The sequence below is a fragment of the Protopterus annectens genome, chromosome 4.part0, assembly GCF_019279795.1.
Source record: "Protopterus annectens isolate FY-2018-M chromosome 4.part0, PAN1.0, whole genome shotgun sequence".
In the NCBI taxonomy this organism is placed as follows: Eukaryota; Metazoa; Chordata; order Ceratodontiformes; family Protopteridae; genus Protopterus; species Protopterus annectens.
This window is the reverse complement of record NC_056733.1, coordinates 1,688,434,850-1,688,455,833: the sequence shown is the minus strand read 5'-3', so window position 1 is coordinate 1,688,455,833 and position 20,984 is coordinate 1,688,434,850.

Sequence of the window (20,984 nt, the reverse complement as noted above, 5' to 3'; positions counted from 1 at the left end):
CTTACCAACTTAAAAGTAAACCCATATGTCACAAGATGGGTTGCAAACTGGCTTAAGGACAGAACCCACAGGGTTAGAGTTGCTGGAGCTATGTCAGACTCCAAGCCGGTCACAAGTGGTGTCCCACAGGGCTCGGTCCTTGGCCCCCTATTGTTCGGCATCTACTTCTCAGAAGTACAAGCCAACATGGGAGGACTTTGGCTGACAAAGTTTGCAGATGACTGCAAACTGGGCGCCATAGTGGAAAGTGCATCAGACACGGATATCCTTCAGAGGGGACTCACGGAAACCGATAGCTGGTGCCAGAGCCATGGCCTGAAGTTAAATGCCAAAAAATGTATAGTCATACCCTTCGGGAAAAGCAAGGTAACCCCAAGCTACCATATAGGTGGCAATTCTCTAAGCACAGAAGAGGTTATCAGGGACCTGGGGACCCAGGTTGACAGTGGCCTTTCTTTTGACACTCACATTGCTAAAGTTGTTAGAAAGACCTTCTACATTGCCCACCTGATCATAAAGGGATTCACATCCAGATCTAGTGAGGTCATTGTTCCCCTATACTCTTCACTTATCAGACCAATGATCGAGTACAATGCCCCATTCGGGATATATCTCACCCGACATCTGCAGCAATTGGAGAGACCCCAAAAGTCCCTCACCAAAAGGATAAAGGGACTCCAACATCTGTCATATGCTGCCAGATTGAAGAAACTCCAGCTCTATTCAGTCGCATACCGTCTGCTCAGAGGTGACATGTGCCTGACATACAAGGCCATGTCCAACCAGGAATTAATGGACATACTCCACCTCAAAAAATCCAAATCCACCAGAACCACTAGAGCAAATGACTTAAACCTTAGCACGGATATAAATAGGACATGCTGGAGGGATAGATTTATCACTCAGAGGCTCCCTATGCTGTGGAATAGAATCCCTGTCCATGTGAGGCAGAGCACCTCGCTGGCTCTGTTCAAGAGGAATCTTGACCTGTGGATGGGAGATCATAGGTTTACCCCGGGAATCATCTCTGTGTCACTGCTGGACAGAGGCACAACAAACTAATGGGCACAGTATATTTTCATATAAGGGGTGGTGTAAGCCACAAAACTCTGAGCTAGGCTTGTAAATGCCTTAGGGCAGATAGCCTAGTATAAACCTATGAACCTATGAACCTATCTGACCATGTTGCATTATGTTCAGATATTAACTACTTACAACAGCCTCATCCAACATCAGTAGTGTATTCCACAACATAGGTGTACATTGGCAAACACTACCGATGTGCCCTAGGCCATTTCTAATGCTAGTCAGAGAGTGTGTTTGTCCTTCAACACATTGTAAGTGTAGTTTGCCATGACATATGTCATGTTTAGTATACTGTGCCTCTGTCTACCCGTGACATAACAGTAATACCCATGGTAAACTTACCATCTCCCATCCACTCATTAAGATTCCTGTTGAGGAGAATCAACGAGTGACTCTATGGATAACCTGTACTGGTAGTTTACTCATGCGTGGGGGTGGCTTCTGTGTTATGGATAATGCAGTACAGCTTGTCCTATGTATGTCAGTGCTGGGGTTCAGGTCCCTCATGTGCATAGCTCACTGCCATTCAGATTGTACAAGGTGCAGCATGTTCATTGATTCCAGCTTGGACATGGCTTTCTACATCAGGCACAGCTTATGTCTGGGTGGCCAGCATGGCAGTGTGTGGAGTTGCACTCTGTTTAATCAGGCAACACATTACATCTGTTCAAGCTCTTTGGTACTTCTGGTGAGGTACTGTTGTGGACTTTACAGTTGATGGAGGTGTCTGCTGAGGTACACCCCACAGGGGCTGTTGTAGTCAATTGTAACGCTGATGAAGGATAACTGCAGAACCACAATGACCTCCCCTTATCTAGATGTCATAACCTTCATGATTAGGTTGGTATATGGATTGTTTCTGTTAACACTACAGCCACATGTTTGTCCAATGCAGGATATCTATCACCTTGTGTACCCAGGTTTGTCATTACATGTTAAGTATGTAATGGGTTAACACCTATGTGGTAATTGGTGGTCACTTACTGTATATCCACAGAGGTTGACTATACAGTTTTCTCCATTTAACTTGCTGACATGGCTATGGCACCAGTTGTCTGTTTCTATCTGACCCTTTTGTGGGATGCTTGTGTCAGCTGGAGTGTCAGATATGCTGGGCGGTTTGTAGTCCTCTGCAAACATGTTCAGGCACAGTTCTTACATGTTGGCCTGTACCTATGAGGCATATATACCAGACGGGGAAGGTCCCAGGACCAAGCTTTGTGGGATACCTGTTATATGTGGTTTGTAGTCTGACATGGCTGCAGCATGTCTGACCATGTCAGTTCTGTCGTTGGTCTGGTTTGCAACCCCTCTAGTGACATAGGGGTGTATATATAAGCTGGTGAGCATATCCATATTGAACAAGTAGGGTATTGTATGGAAGGCTTTGCAAGGTCCAGCTACGCTGCGTGGACCACATTGCCCTCATCAGTGACCTCAATTACTGTTTCAACTGAGTCACACATGTTTAGGGGCAGGGTCTGCACTTAATAAACCCACACTGGGTAGGGTCGGGTGTCAATAGATCCCCAATATCTTTATGTCTGCGGTACATGCTGATCCTTTCCATAGCTGTGCAGACCAAGCTTCTCAGGATTCTGTGGTGGTTGTTTTTAGTATCCATTCAGGCAACACCTTTCTTGAGAACAACCACTGTTGTTGTACACTGCTCTTTGGGTACATATCCTGCGGTAAGGCTGACATAATGTCAGGGAGGCAGCAGTCTGCTGGGAAAGATATTTTGCATTATGGGGTTTGCACTGCACCTGTCAGGATGTATGTTGGCAATACGTGTGTGTGTTTGGTATGTTGTTTGTAATATTTGTGTGATCCAGAGCATATCTGGGAATTCACAACATGCTTCCTACCATCAGTTGCAGCAGCCTTGGGATTATCCTTAGTGTCCTGTACAATTTGTATCATAATAGGTTCATAGGTTCATACTAGGCTATCCACCCTAGGGCATTTGTAAGCCTAGCCACAGTGTGTGTAGCTTTTGCCACCCCTTGCTATGTGAATATTATGGCCATTTATGATTTACTTAGCTGTGCCTCTGTCTGGACATGACACAGTAAAGACCCCCAGTGTACATCTACAATTATCCATCCATTTTGCAAACTTCCTGTTGAAGAGTGTCAGTGAGGGGCTCTGCCTAACATGTAGTGGTATTCTGTTCCAGGGTGTGGAGAGCCTCAGGGTTAGGTATCTGTCCCTCCAGCACATCCTATTTGATTATGTGTTGAGGTTGACATCTCTGACTCACACAGCTCCGATGGCTTTGCGTTTTCTGGGGTGGAGCATGTCCATTGCTTCTGTGTTGGACATGGACTTGTACAACAGACATACAATGCCTCTGTGTAGGCAGTATGTGACTGCATTCAGCTGTGGTGTCTACAGCCAGACAGCATATGACATATATTTGAGACCCTTTCTAACTCTTTGTGAGGTACCTTTGAGGTCTTTCTAACTGCTGCAGGTGCCAGGTAATGTACATCCCAAATGAGGCATTGTACTACATTATGGTCTGATAAGGAAACAGTATAGGGGCACAATGACCTTTGTTGACATAGATGTGAATCCTTTCATGATACAGTGTCCAATATAGACAGTCTTCCTAGCCAAATTGGCAATGTGACTGTCACATAACAGGTTACTGTCCACTTGTGTCACTAGGTCCCTGATTACTCCTTCCATACATAATGGTTTACCACCTATGTGGTAATTTGTGTGTACCTTGTTTTGTATTTGGTGGTACATTAATACTGTCCACTGTCTTCAGGACAGCGGGGTGGGGTTCATGTGTGTGAGACTGTGGTCTGTAGCATGCTACAGACTGCACAGCAGTCTTGCCTACAGTTAGTTGCACATGGGTGGACTGCAATGACGCTAGCATTGTCAGTTCACTGGACGTATAGGTGTCTGTGCTGAATATGGATACTCACCCTCCTTTTATGTTTTGTTCCATGTTTTGTGGCCATAACACATGATATGTGGTATTACCTGGTAATGCTGGTGTGCTGTCATGAGGCTTGCAGCAGGTTTCCATCAGTGGACAGACATCAATGTTCTCCATACTGGGGAGGGCCTCAGGAGCATGCATATTAAGGTTTACATGTCTGGCATTGATCAGCATTACCCTTCTGTTTCTTTCCAGTTTTGTTTTCTATGGTGGTGGGTTAGTCTTTTCGGCCTTGCCTACAAAAGGATCTCTGTAGGTTGCAAAAGCCTTAGGCAATTTCCAGACGCCCATGGGTAACAGGTGCAAGCCATCCCTGGAACAGCAGCATGTCTCACTATGGAGTCACCTATTACAACTGTATCAGGCATGTTGTTTCTCCTTCTGTCCTGTGACTGTTTGGCACACCAGCTTTGTGTACTATGTGTTACACGTGCTATGTCTGGAGGTTGTTTTATTGGGTGTCTGCTTTGGAGGCTTGTGTTGGTGTTGTGTGTTTGTAATTAGGGCCTCTGGGAATGTTTTTGTGTTTATGTGTTTGGTTTACAGTCGTTGTAGGTCTATGTGGGACTGGGTTTGTGGTGTATGTGGTTACCTTGTCTTCCTGACTACTTTTGACAGTACTGATTTGGGGGTGCTCAGGCTCCGGTTTGGCTACCTGGTTGCGTCTATCACATATATTTGTATTTATTGGGGTGAGTTGTTGATGTGTGTGTACTTGGGACAAGTGTCACATTGCCTCTGGAGTCACAGATTCTACTTGTTTTGCCTGGCCTTAGTGGATTGTATGTGTGGACACATTTTATTGCCATACTAGTGATCACTGATTACTTCACTTTTTATGTTTGATCTATCATGTGGTAGCTTCCTCATTCTCTTCTATGGTTTAGTAATTGCTGGAGTCCAGCATGCCAGATGCCTGGGTGTATGGCATTGTGTCATGTTGTTATTTGTGATTGCAGACTCCAAGCACTCTTGGCTGTGTTCATGGAATGCCTGTATAACATGTTCTGCAGTGTGTCCCATATTCTGGACTTGCACAGGGCCTTTCATGGATTCCACATTGGTTTGTAAGGGTGCAAGCTATGCTTTATACATGTGTTTCACTGTGGTATTCTGGCCAGGGACTGGGGTCGGGATGTGTAACTACAGTGTGATTACTCTATGGTCTGGTCTTACCAGTGAGGGATACACTTCTCATCTTGACATCCAGTACACATATTTCTGATTATCACATCCAGTATGCTTACCCCTCTTGTGGAAGTGTTACATTTTGCATGTCCATTTTGTTTGATGGCTTCTGGGAAAATTTCTACAAATGTGTCGGTGCTAGTATAATACAAAGAGTATAGTGACAAACTTCTCAAAAGCTGACTTCACACTTCTTCAGACTGAGATGGTATCTTTTAAGCCCACTGGGCCAGTGGAAACCACAACACACAATGGTGACTCCTTCACAAACGCTTTCTACGGACATCTCCAAGAAAGCATGGACCATGCAATCACAAATAAAACCAAGACCCTCTCCACCAAGGGAAAGTGGCCTGTCTGGTGGACCCCAGCCATAAACAAACTGTATCACAAAAGAAGGATACTAATGCAAAACAGAGCTAAATCTCCTAAAGGGAAGGCAGCTGTGATCAGCACTAGTAAAAAGCTACATTCTCTCATAAAGACATCCAAGGTCAACTTTGAGACAAAAATCACCAAAGACAATAATGATAACCACAATGCCTTCTTCAGTTATGTCAGAAACCTGGGTGGGAACCCTCATATATGCTCAGAGTTGGTACACAACAACATAAATTTCAGTGACCCGACAGATATTGGCAACATTCTGGCAGACAGGTTCAGTGCAATTTTCTCCCTCCCTCACCCCCAAAAGATGATAGTTATCACAGCTGAATGTAACCTCACTGTCATCTCAGATGCCCATGTGAGAGCCACACTCAGCAAAGACAAAAACACAGCATCAATGGGACCTGATGGTATCCCCAGTTGCATGCTACGTGAACTCCAAGAGGAGCTAAACCCGTGTATAAAAATGATATTTAACCTTAGCCTTGCTACAGGATATGTACCTGAACACTGGCGTACAGCAACAGTGGTCCCACTCCACAAAGGAGATGCCTCCACAGACCCTGGGAACTACCACCACACAAGCTTAACCAGCCTTGTCTGCAAAGCTATGGAAAGAGTCATTATGGAGCTCTTAAACAGAGACATTGGTGACCTACAGACTCTTGATCCCACCCAGTTCAACTTTGCAAAGGGCAGATCCTGCCTTTTGAACCTAGTTGACTATTTTGAAACTGTCAGTAGGGCCATTGATGAGGGCTAAGCGGTCCACACAGCCTACCTGCACTTGGCTAAGGCCTTTGACACAATACCCCACTCAGGCATCATAGACAAGCTCAACAGCTGAAATATAAATCCATATGTCACAGGATAGGTTGCAAAATGGCTAATAAACAGAACCCATAAAGTCGACATTGCAGTTGCCTTGTCAGATTCAAAGCCAGTCACAAGTGGTGTCCCACAGGGATCTGTCCTGGGACCCCTCTTATTTGGCATTTACTTTTCAGATGTGAAAGCAAACATAGGAGGGTTGTGGCTGACAAAGTTTGCAGATGACTGCAACCTAGGCACCATAGTGAATACATCAGCCAGCACACACATCCTACAGAATGCCCTCACAAAAACAGATAGCTGGTGCCGGAATCATGGCCTGAAACTGAATGCAACTGATGTGTAGTCATCCCCTTTGGGAGGAACAAAGTACCCACAAATTAACACATAGACAGCAACCCACTGAGCACAGAAAAAAAAAATCAGACACCTGGGGACCCATGTAGATAGTGACCTCTCATTTGACACCCATGTTGCCAAAGTGGTTAGAAAGACTTTCTATCTTGCCCACCTTATCATGAAGGGTTTTCCATCCAGATCAAAGGAGGTCATTGTACCCCTATACTTCTCCCTTATCAGGTCCATGATTGAATACAAAGCCCTATTTGGTATGTACCTCACCCAACACTTGCAACAGCTGGAGAGACCCCAAAAGTACCTTAACAAAAGGATCAAGGGTCTACAACACATGTCATATGCTTCCAGACTAAAGAAAATCCAGCTCTATTCAATAGCATACCGCCTACTTACAGGTGACCTATGCCTGACATACAAGACCATGTCCAATCAGGATTTGATGGACATGCTCCACTGCAAGCAATCCAAATCCACCAGGACCATGACAGCTAAAGATTTGAACGTCAGCACATACATGTATAGGACATGCTGGAGGGACAGATTCATAACTCAGAGGCTTCTCACACTCTAGCACAGAATCCCAGTTCATGTTAGACAGAGTCCCTCACTGACTCTCTTCAAGAGAAATCTGGACAAGTGGATGTAAGATCGTAGGTTTACCCCAGGGGTCCTCCCTGTGTCACTACTAGACAGAGGCACATTCAATTAATTTGATTAAGTAAAGGGGTCATAATGTGTCACTACTAAGTCATAGGCACAATATTCGGAATCTATTCTGTACACTTATTACCACTATAAGGGGTGGCATTAGCCACATCACTATGGCTAGGCTTATAAATGCACTAGGGCAGATAGCCTAGTAGTAAACTATGAAACTATGGTGTATGTGTAGGTATTTTCAGTCAAGCAATATAATGTGGTTTGGGGGCTTGATATCTTCATGTATTCCAACATAGGCCTGGTGCAGTTCCTGCTATTAGGACAGTGGTCTGCAGCAAGCTATATAGTGGTAGGCAGTTTTAGCCATTGGTATTTGACCATGGCTAAACCATGCTGCTTCTTGTTGTGGTACCAACATGGGGGTGTGGTTATCCATGACATTTATTTCTAGTCACCCTCGTTTTGTAGCTTGTTCCATGTTTTGCAGATGTACATCACTGTATGAGGTGTGACCTGGTAGTCTTAGGGTGCTGATGTGGGCTTTGACCCAGTTTTCTATTACAGCACTGATATCTACATTCTCTATACTGTGTGCATTTACACTGCACGCATCTTGTTGTTTATACTTCTGGCATTGGGTAGCATTACATCTAGGTTCCTATCCCTTGTGGTACCTATGAAGGTGGGTTTGTGTTTTTGTGGTTCATGATTGGTGAGGGTGGATGTTAGTCAGGGTCCTCAGGTGTGCATATGGTACATGGTGTTACATTACTTAAAATATGGCATTCATGCCTCAGGTGGTGCTTCAGGGCTGCATTTGTCGGATGCACATACTACACTCCCTGTACATGTTTGGAAGCAGGTTGTGTCATGTTAGGCGTCCCTGTTACTATATGAGTGAGCTGGAGGGGGTATCAGTCCCAGTGTTCCTACTGAGCCAGTGTATGTGCTATGCGTTGCCTCTTTGCCAAGGCCAGGCCATACTGGGCACGCCTCCTTTTGCCTACTGGGGCAAGGTCAGGTTGTTCCTCCTCTGAGTCACCCTCTGCCTGTGCTGGCCTTGGCAATGGTGGGGGTATGTTTGGCCCAGCCCTATGCTGGTCCTGCTGCAGCTGTTTCCGCAGGATCATGTTATGTAGCATAGCACATATCATGATCATTTGGGTACATGTAGTTGGTGTGTACTGCAAGGCTCCACCAGATGTGTCCAGACACTGGAACCGTGACCTGAGCAGCCCAAACACACGCTCTATGACATTACGTGTTTGTGCGTGTGCCTCATTATGGCGTTCCTGTTCAGGTGTGTGTGCATTTCTGATGGGTGTCATCAGCCACGGCTCAAGTGCATAACCTGCATCCCCCACTAGGTGTCCGTGTGGGAAGTTCCCACTAGCAAATGATTGGTACAGCTGCATCAGATGCCAGATGTGGGAATCATGGTAGCTCCCAGGGCAGCCAGCACACACATTCATTATTATGCCCTGGGCATCACACACGACCTGGCAGTTGATGGAGGGGAATCCCTTGTGGTTAATATAGTCTCTACCCCGCTCACCGGCTGGTGCTTTGATGCGTATGTGCGTGCAGTCTATTGCACCCAGTACCTCAGGGTATCCCGCTATTTGCTGGAAGAGACGCATATTGCTGGCCAATACCTCACGGGCATTGGGGAAATATACATGATCACCGACATGTGCTGACATGGCATCCAGGAACTGGTGCAGTACCCTGGAGGCTGATGCCTGTGATATCCCCATCATATCGCCAGTTGGTCTCTGGAAGGTACCTGTTGCTAGTATTCTTAGGCCAACACATACCTTGGTTTCCACTGGGATGGGTTCCCCTCTGTTGGTTCTGTGTTTGAGACGTGGCCTGCACAGCTCAACAATTTGCTGCAGAAGGTCTCTGTCCATTCTGTAGCGCTCTACTATCTCCATCTCATGTAACCCATGGTTGGTGACCCTGGGCCTGTATACTCTTCTCCTTCTCCTCACTCTGGGTTGTCTGTCAGCATCTGCATTGTCACCACCCTCAGCAATTTGCCTATGCCTGATTATAACAGCTATGGCAGCCCCTAGCATTTCTGCTCTGAGTTCAGCTTGTTCAGTTTTCAATTCTGATAGCGTACTCCTTTCTTGCAGTATCTCTTGAGAGAAACACCCTGCACTGCTGTGTGCAGTGTTTTAAGTGCTGGGTTGGGCTTCTAGCCTGCCTGTGTAATTGTCTGTTTCTGATTGTTATCACCAATTAACTCCAGCAGTATTCTCTGACAGCTTCCTTGTAATCTGGTTGTTTCCTTTTTCCTCTCTGTTTCCTCAGGGGGAGCAATGTGCACACCAGCATAAGCACGCTCACAGTGACTTAAACGCGCGCACACATACTTACACGGTTTGGACTTGGCTGATTTATGGTAAAACGTGTGCACACATCCTTATACATCAGGCAACAGGCTTCCTGATGTTTACATTGCCTTACACATGTGCACACCCACGCAAACCATTGTAAACGGTTTGCAACACGCTCCAACATGGTGAGCCTGCCTTACACACGCACACACACGCGCATGCACCTATATAAAGAAAGTTTGAGTGTAGGGATAGTGTACACCCTCTATTTCTTGACTTTCCTAGTGTTCTGTTAGGATACACCTCCCTCCCTGATGTCTTTCTGTCATCTGTCACGTTACACTGCCCTCCAATGTGATACATTTATTTCTATCATCCCCCCCGTGATGTCACCTACCTCTTACTCTATTCCTCCCCCTTCTGTAACTCTTACACTACTCGAAAAGTGCTCATTAGCTATGTGGCAGTGTGATTCAGTATTGTAACCCTCATTTACATAGGATTGCCTAGTAATGCTTAGTTACATCTCTTACACTGAGCTCCCCCCCCTTGGAAACCACTACACGGTGGCCATATTGTTTTTGGTCTGCTAGTCCCTGCATTGTCATTCCATGTACTACATAAAACCCACAATTGTGGGCTTATAAGCTTCGGTTTTCACTTTTAGGCAGCGCACCCCATTTACGCGGGTGTGCGCTGCAGTTAAACATCAAAATCCCCCGAAAAAAAAAACTTATTTTAAATAATTTTGCAACACTTTTTAATGCCAATGGCCACATATTTGGCCATTGGCATGCTAGATGACACATATGCAACCTTTATTTGGAGCTGACATAGCTCCGTTGTCAATTTTGCAGAAATGTACTCAGTTGTCAGCTGAGTACATTTCTGCAGCTAACACGTCCATTACACAGACTGGTTTGGGCTTCCTGGATCACTCAAATACCTCATTTGCATATCGTTGAGCTGCAAATGAGGTATTGAGCATTTCCACGCCCAGTCCATGTAAGAGATGTTTTAGCTGTTTCTTACACGGAGGTTTGGGCTGTTCCTGGATCTGGAGGCTTACACGGAGGCTTACACTACTCTTAAACTCCGTGTAAGCCTTCGTGAATCCGCCCAACTGTCTCATATAAATTAATTGAATTAAAATGCATTTTAAAGGCCTCTAAAATACCTTCTAAATCTGAAATGTTTTTCCTATTTACAGGCATATAAATATATTTTATCTAGTTAGATTTAATAATCTTCTATATTCTATTTTCTATTCTACATTTTTTAGGATTCATAGAAAAATAACTCATTTTAATCTTCTATAATTAATCATAGTTTTGTGATGTAATTTCTCTAAATATTTTTATTCTCCTCAAGATCTTTTGCTAAATGTTTATCTTTTAGTATATCTAATTTTACTTTATCAGCTTTCATCTGTATATCTAGTAATTCTTTATTCCACTTTTTTTTCTTATTAACATACCAGGATAGAACTTTGCCATAGAGATATTATTTTAAAGAATCCTATACATATATCTCTGATTTATCCTCAGTTAGATTTACATTGTGCATATTCAAAATGCATGTGTATTAAATTTGAAGTATAGCGAGGAAAAAAAAAAAGAAAAAAAAGAAGGTCTCGACCATTGAGCTCCCATTACTACACCATTTTTAGCTTCATCATGAAATATTTTTGCTTCATAAAGTATTAAAAAAGGGTAAATATCACTTTAAATAGTATTATAACATGATCATCTGTTATTTAACCTTTCACCCAAGCTTAATGTCATTCCTGTCCCATCCTGTTCTTTCTTGACAATTTGCATAATTGGAAGAGAGTCTATATGCCAAAGAAGGCACAGAGAAGAAAGAAAAACCCCTGCTAGCTAATGACCTCAGTGGGAAAGGAAGAGACAATCTAAATAAGTACCCAATCTAAACAGCTCCAAATATAGCTGAAATGCAGCTTTAGTTTCTAAAAAGAAAACCAGTTCATTCACAGGATCCAGGCAAGGAAACCAATCCACACAATACGCCTATAAAGCACAACTCTTCATATACAAGAAACTCCATCTAAGCCATCACCTCCACAAAAAAACTTCATATCTTTAATAAAAAAAAAAAAAATAAAAAAACATTTGCATCACCCACAACTCCATTCAAGCAGCTTACACATACCATAAGCATTCAACACACAGTCAGACACAACCAGACACCTAGAAATTTATATAGCCCAAAAATTCTCTATGCCACCAACATAATACTTAAGGAAAAGTTGTTCCTGCAAAACATAACACTCATTCATGGTAAAGCCGCTCACAGTCATAAAACCCATTCAGAATGAAAGAAAGAAAAAAATAGTTATTTGAAATTTGCTTATCAATAATAGAATGTTTTCATGTAATATATAAATGAATATTAATTACTGTTTATAATGTTATAAAAATGATATAAATAGATAAATCATTTTTGCCTTACTTTTATGCTTAAGCATATGTAATTTTTCTTGGCTGCATCAGACATAGCTTTTGTTGTAAAATAGCAAGTGGTATCAATAATATATGATTATAAGTCAATTAGACCAAAGAGAAAAGCAAAAATTATAGATATTTATTTGCCCTTTAATTTTTTTCTTCTTGTCAGTAGTTTTCTTCCCATTCTGTTCTGCCTGTCTTTTCAGTAAACTGTTGCTCCATTCAGATTATCCTGTTTGTTTAAAAATGTTGTTTGATTTTAAGAAGGATATAGCTGATTCCAGTGTTTCAAAGGTTTTTAGTATCTTCTGTAAGAAAAAAAAAAAACTTTGTCTAGCTGGAAATAATAAGTGCACTTTATTCCTTATTTTTTCTCAAAAAAAAAAACTCTTTTCTTTTCAAAATCACTGATGAAGAGTAGTCAGTGGCCACCCATATTGTACTCACATTTAATTTAATCAGTAAATTTTACCAAGCAGTTGTTAAAACCAATTCCTTATTTTGGCAGAAAAAAAATTGCATTTACTTTTTTTGATGATGACACGACCACAAGAGACCTGTGAGCTCTTTCAATGCCATATAATACAGACTCTGGTAAATTTAAATTTCTACTGAGCCAAGACATGAGGAAATTAATCATATTGCCTCTTTCTCTTTTCAGGTAATCCATAAATGCATATATTGTACTTCCTAGATCGATTTTCAAGAGCATCTATTTTATTTAGTAAAGGACTACTTTGCTTTAAAAATTTCAACATTATGTTCTTCTTCTGAAACTCTTCCTTTTATATCATCTAGTACCTCTTCCATACTGGAGATCTGAATCTTCTGTTGCATTATTATTTCATGTAGCTGCTCCATTTGTTTTGTGCATTTCCCTTTGATATCATCTAGTTTATTATCTATTTTATCTAGTTTTATTGAAAGGATATGTATGATAGTAAAAAGTGATTGTAATTCCTTCTTTAATGACAAGTTCTTTGAGGTAGTTTTAGAGTAAATCATTCTGAAGAATAGCCAAAACCCTTTCTGTTTCAATGTTGACATGAATTTAAAAAATTGAGAATATTTATTCTGAATATAATTTTCCAAAATCTTGAAAAGAAGATTATCTTCAAAGTTGAATAGTCTACGACATCAAAAACTTAAAAGATTTCTGTCAGAAATACAACTAAAATAACAGAGCTGAGAAACTAAGCTGTTAGCCTGACATCCTCTTGGCTATGCCCCTATGGCAACTGACACTTAGTATTATGGATGTATGGAAAACAATGGGTGGAAACATAATTAAATATTTTGCACAACAGACAATATCAATGAAAGAAAGGAGGGAGGGAGGGACTTTGAAAGTCAAAATGGCATATGGCTGGAAGAGTTCGATCTCCCCTGTGTCCCATTATGTGGGGCACTGGCTTTTAAGCCCCGCTTGCCACCTTTACTTTAACATACAATCATTATGACTGTTCCTTCTTTGAAACAGATGAAACAGATGGAAGTTTTGCAGAATTTAAAATAGATCAGATTGTGTAGCATTTGAATCATGTTATTTGACAAAAGAAAGTCTGTATCTCTCTCAACAATACAGAATTTTGCAGACTGTCCAGATTTTTGCTTCATATTTTTGATGTGTTCCTCATGATCATTCATGGCTGAAGTCACTAAATAAAACAGACATTTGAGTTTAAGACTTCATATCATTCTGAGCACATGCTTATGCAAGACCTGTTTTTCTATCAACTTTCTATATCTACAAAAACCAAGAAAGTAGTCACTGCTGAGACGGAAATCTCTTGAATTTCTTATTTTATTTTACCACTCTAAAACAATAAAACAAACAGCAGGATTGAGCGCTTTCTTCCCTCACATAGGGATTTCATCAGAATCAGTCAGCATTCTCAAACACTTCCTTTTATATCAAACAATTATGACATCACAATTAATTATGCTAAAAATCCATTAATATTAAGTAGGTTTCTGACAAATATTAAAAAAAACATTTATAAATATGTTCTTAAAAAATCTATATGCATACTAATTATAAAATACGTGCATTCTAGTGAATTTATAAATATTACACAATCTTGTTAAAAACATTTGAATTTATTTTCCATTTAAAGCCCTTTTGTTTAAAATAGGTTTGATAGAAATAATTTCATTTAAGCCAGGCGTTTGCCCAGCTTGTAATTTAATTTGCCACCATGTTTCTTTATCTTCTATGTGGCTTCTATAATCCCCACCTCTTGGTTCATGTGCAACTTTCTCTAAAATTCCAAAATTGAACTCTGTAAAGTGATTGCACGTTGTGGAATGTTTATATAACGCATTATTCAAGTTCTTTGTGACAATCTGATATGAATGTTCATACATCCTGTCCCTTAGCCTTCATTTTGTTTTTCCCACGTAAATGGCTGGACAGGATTTACACATAGCCAAATATACTATACCTCTAATTTGGCAATTACCCTTAACAAAGTTAATTCTAGATAAAAAAATGTTGTTTAATATAATGTGATAATTACTGTATATATATCTGCATTGAGAGCAGTTTCCACATTTTTTAGTGCCACCATAAGTTTTCCTACCCTTACCACTTTCAAAGCTTCTTTTTAAATTCGGCCCTAATTTGTTAACAAAATTAGGTTTATCTCCCCCAATACCCCATAATTTGGGGTTATTTTTAAGTATAATCCAATTCTTGTTTATAATATTTTCTACCTCTTTTACTTTACTACCAAATGGTATAACCATCGCTCTTTCAAATCTGGCAGCTTCCAATTCTCTGACTTTTTTACCATCTTCCACACTTATATCAACACTTAAAAGGGGCTTGTATTTATTACCCCATTCTCCTAAAACATATTCCTTATAATCCTGGATCACTTTTTTTGGGTACCCCCTTTCTTCAAACATTTTGGAAACCTGGGTAAGTTCATCATCTAAGTCTTTCCTTTTGGAAGTCATTCTTGCGACCCTAATCATCTGTCCCTTTATGATACTATTTTTCTGCTTGATCAGGTGGTTGCTAGAATATTCCAGATAGGAGTTGCTAAATGTAGGTTTTCTGTATATTTTGGAACTAAAACCATTACTTCCTTTCTTGATGTAAGTATCCACATAATTGAGTCCCATGTTGTTGTATGTGTGTGTGAACCTAAGAAAGTTTGTACATCCATTTAAATATAGAATAAAGTCCTGAATCATATTTTCTGGACCTTTCCACAAAATGAATATGTCGTCCAAAAATCTAACGTATAGTGTCATGTACTTGTAAAATTGACTATTGAATATATAGTTTTGCTCCCAATGCAAAAGCACCATGTTGGCAAAAATGGGTGCACATGACGCCCCCATGGCTACACCCTTTGGTTACCTATAGTATTCCCCTTCAAATAGGATATAATTATTGTCCAGGACTATCTCCATGAAATCTATTAGTAATTATTTTTTGTTTTCGTCTAAATGGGTGTTGTTGTTTAAGCTCTCTGTAAAATATTCCATCCCTTCCTTTTTTGGGATGCTAGAAAACATGTCTGCAATGTCAATGGTCAATAGATACAAGTTTTTTTCCCAACACTCTTTTTGAATTTTTGATAGAAAATCCCAGGAATCCTTTACCAAGTGTTCCTTGTTAAAGACCTCATTTTTTAACCAAGAGTCTACTACAACTCCAAAAGGGTACGTTTTTGATCTTCTTCCATCAATGATTGGTCTAAAAGACAGAGGATCCAAGCCTTTATGTACTTTTGGTATACCAAAAATAGTTGCTGTTTTTGGTTGTAATACTTTGAGAAATCTGTATAGATCCCCCGATATCCTTTCTTCAATCAAATAATCTTCTAAATAAAAGTCAATTCTTTTATGACTTATATTGACTTCATTAATTGATGAATGTTGGAAGGTATTGATGTCATTTAGAATTTCAAATATCTTTTGCGAATATTCGAGAGAATTATACAGTACCATTCACCCTCCCTTGTCGGGTCTCATGACTCTAATAGTCTCATCAGTTCTAATTTTTATCAAAATTTCATTTTCCCTTTTGCTTAAATTATTATGTGAGAAGCCACGCTTTTCATTACATTTTAACTTGTAGATTTCTTCCTCAATTGCTTTTTCGAAAATGTTTATAGTGGGATCTGTTGGTGGAATAAAAGTACTTTTATTTTTTAACTCTGTTTTTTTACGTCCTATTCCAGATACATTTTGACCATCATACATATAAGCTAAATTTAATTTCCTTGTATACATTTTTAACTTTCTATGTCTATATGGGCAATTTAAAATCTGTCCCCAATTTTGGGGCTTAGTCCAACCTTTATTTTTGACCTTGTCCAAAATTCTTGTACTAAGAGGTTGAAAGGGTTGCCTGAAAGTAACAGAAACTACTCAGGCTTAGTGCATTCTAGAAAATTCCATTCAATAATACTATAAGCTTCCAACTATATACATGTACGTATACATGATACAGTACAAACTGCAATGGGGATCAATTGTTTATAGTGTGTTGTACCTCCACAAATAGACAGGGAATCTATCCTGGCTAATTTTCAATTTTCTGCCTGTTTTGAGTAAGTTATACTTTTTTTTCAAAACCTACTACATTAGAAACCTTCATACACAGTACATATAAGAGCAAGATAATTCCAAATGTCATCAGCCTTATTTCCTTGTTTTGATGTCCTGATACAGAAGATCTGTAGGATGACATTTGTAGTCATGGTTGACCATGTGTAAAATGGTTCCCTAGTCCAATCTTTTCTTTCAAGAGAGATACAAATTTTGTCTGACAAAAATAGCAGATCATAAACTAAAAAGACAAATACTTACAAGGATGCATAAATCACATCTGATGATAGTGCCTGCATGCTTCCCTATCCACACCAATTAAAAAAAAAGTTGCATTCTGTGTATGATCAGGATGAAGGCACAGATGCCACAGATGCCAACAATCATATTTCATGTAACTGCTGTCAAATGGGGTGGGTGGCTTTTTGGTGCCCCTTTTTTACTAACTTGCTCACACTAATAACCATGTTCTTGCTTTCTGAACCTCTATTGACAAGTAAAGCTTTTCATGCAGTCTGTAAGCCTAAACCTTTTTTTGTAATTTAGATACTATTTTTTTTATAATTTAGATACTAAATTAGTAATAATTAAATAAAATGCCACACTATTCAAGGGGTCATTGTATTAACCTAGGAAGGATCAAGCTGAATGCATTCCCATGCAGTCAGCAAGATGCTTTCCTCTCTGTGTTTACAGCCTCCATGTATTCTGTACTACTCTCCATACCAGGCCATGCTTTGAGCTAACCACTGCTCTTCCATTTGATGGGTCATTTTCTCTGTGATCCCAAGGCCACCCACCTGATTGCTGGGTTCCCCACACCATGACCACTCCTCTAGTTCCATGAATAATACAACATCATATGCACATCTCCAACCCTCAGCTTTTTTAAACACACCCGCTGAGGTGGGCTCATTCTTTTTCAATTAAAGATTTTGGAAGACACATACCAAAGCTAGTAATCCTCATGATGGGAGTTTTGCAAGCTGATCCATCATGCCTCTCCACTCACTATATCCCTTGGTCATTCAAACCATGTAGAGACACAGCCCCAAGCTCATCTATGCTAGCATCCTTAATTTAAATTTATTTATTTGACTAAAAACTTCTGTTGATTTTCAAAGGACACTAATATAAGTTTTTTTTTTTTTGATTCCACATGAAGCTGGATTGGTTAAACCCAACCAAGCTTTTCTAATGACCAAACAGAGTGACTATTAAGCATGTGGCACTTGCACACAAATGGTTCACCCATCACAGATAAGTATTATAACTTAAAGCATTCTCCATAAAATGCAAAGCTATGGAAATTTAGTGTAATTGCTTACATTTATATTAATGGTTTGATATTCTTAAAGGAACTGCATAAACCACTATCTGGTATTTAATAGGCAGATATGATGAAGTATATTTTAATAGCAAAAGTGCTGGTACAATGCTGTTTAGCAAACAGTCTATTCTCCTTATTTTTCACCTCACTTAATCAAAAAGCTAGTCCTATAATGACAGAAACTTAATAAATTAGTAGATGTTTCATATACATAGTTCAACAAGACTGGCTATAATTTATGAAGGCAAATGTTTATGTTTAATTTTCAAATGTTTAATGAATTAAATCCAAGCATTTCAATAATCCTATGGACCTAAATCTGAACAACACTAACATAAAATTTGAAAATATAAGAAAATAAATTACATGTAATTACCTGAAAGGTATAGGCGGGGACGTATTGTATGGTATCTGCCCACTGGGTTAGCCACATCACCATTGGCACACCCACAATGGGTACCTTCCCACCAACATGCTTATTATCTTACACATAAAAGTAAGCCAACTAACCACTACTGATCACTATTCACACACTGCTCATCTATCTAATTGAAGAAGAAGAAGAATAAAGAACTTCTTAACTGACTTGAGGTCTTTGGTAATTTTTTTTTGAAAATCCTACAGAAATAGAGAGCATTGTTCCCTGACTCTAATTAAATGATACAAGGAAAATACTGCTGGATACATTAAAGGTCACACATCAGAGCCTATTACTTCCTCTGTAAGTATTTAATCTGCCTTTAAACTGGGTTAATACAGTCATACTCCTAGACATTTGAATTTTTCACTTCAAATCCTTTATTAAGTATTATTCATTGTAACCTATATTTTATAACTGCTCTTCAACTTAATTCAAATCAGGAATGAAATAAAGCTTGATCAGGTGGCAGTTATTACTTTGGACCACAGGTCAAATGAATTTATCCTCTTTGTTGTTACTCGAGCTGTCTGGTACCCTCTTTGGTATTAACAGCCCACTGATAGCTGTCACGAATTGCTGCTTTTTAAGGTGAAAACTTTTGCTTTGAATAATTTCATGAAGTTCAACATGCATTCAGTTTTTCCAATGTAAAGAGTAAAGTTTCTTTGACCTTTAGATCTTTCTTTAGAAATAGTACTGGCAAATTATTTTTGACCATAATTAGATAAATTACATTATTTCATGGCTATATAAACAACATTCATGGGAGGCAATGCTGGTTAGAATTAGTGACGGTAACACCTGCAATATTCACTGCTTAGAAAATGTCACTTTTATATATTTTAGTTTATTTTCTATTTAATGCTATAACTAGTGAACTTTTACATACTAGAGCAATGCTGTGATTATTTCAACAAGTTACTTGGTAAAAGGCAATAAAATGAAAATAGTGTTTGATGAGAGCCACATGGACTGGTCAACAGATGCTCAGGATGAAACATTTTGTAAACATAAAGGAAAATATATTTTTTTATGTACATAGTAGGCAATCATCTCATCTGTGTAATTAGATTAACATCATTGCAAGTACAAGCCTAATCAGACATCTTATGATCCATACAATTCTGACTTAAGTCTAATACAGATAGTTATTGGGTTACAGGTTTTTTCAAGTGGAACAATACATAACAGATCTGGTGCAAAGTTATGGTCATAATTTAATAAGAGATGCTGGTACCTGAAATGTCATAGTCTGTAATATGTGTCTTAAAATACCAACATCATTAAAACTTAGTATCTCTCAAGACACACACATGCACACATGTGCAGGGTTGCAGTGATATCTCATTTTACTTATTTAATTAACATAGAAATACCCAGTACAGCAAATTAAATCTGATACATTCAGAGTTACATTTCTGTTCTTGTCCATAATATTAAAATAATAACAATTATGATGATAATAATAATAATAATAATAATAATAATAATAATAATAATAATAGTAATAGTAATAATAGTAGTAGTACATACTTGGAGACCTCTTACATCTATTTGTGAAATTTTGCAACATTCCTGGGTATGAATGAACCATTTCTGTATGAGAGAGCTTTAGAACAACTAAAATAAAACCTAAGGCTCGAAACAGTTATGGGTCATTTTGACCCATAGTAAAAAATAAACTCGGAGTTATAGTCTCTGTAGCATGTCCTAGGACTGCCTCCCAACCAGGTATGTCCAGAAAACAACATGACAGGCAGCAAGAAGTATCATTATTAGGTGCTTAGTATCATATCCATCAACATACCCCTGTCAACCAGGAAAAGCAGCTGATGTGCTCTGTTTTCATCCCAGGTAGTCACGTTCCTCACTATCTTAAAGAAAATGATCATTGATGCAAATGGGGACATTGACCTGTGAGTTGAGAGCTTGACCACAGTTTGTTACAATACATGTAGTACAGCTGTTGTCACAACCCTCCCCTGGTCAGATTACTGAATCCCTACCTTCACTTACAAACAGGACTACATGATAAAAAAAGTCAACTTCAGCAGTCTGCTGGTTTTGCTTCTGGCTAGTGCAACCTAGTGATTTCCAGATGTGTACTATGACTTCTGATTGGAAGGTACTGATTTGCATCGAAACCACTTTACATTCTACAGTGAACTGCCCTTCATGCTTTAAATATGGACACTTAAGACTAACAGGACACTTGGAGCTACAGATAACACACATAGAACCATCTCATCCTTCAAATACATACTTTCTGGGATTTGGTTGTGCTTTATATACATATCCTTCCCATGAAAATCAGGAATCATGAGTGAGGCAAGAAAGAACCTTGGCTGAGTACCAGACCCACTTTAAATATATCTAACTCGAAGCT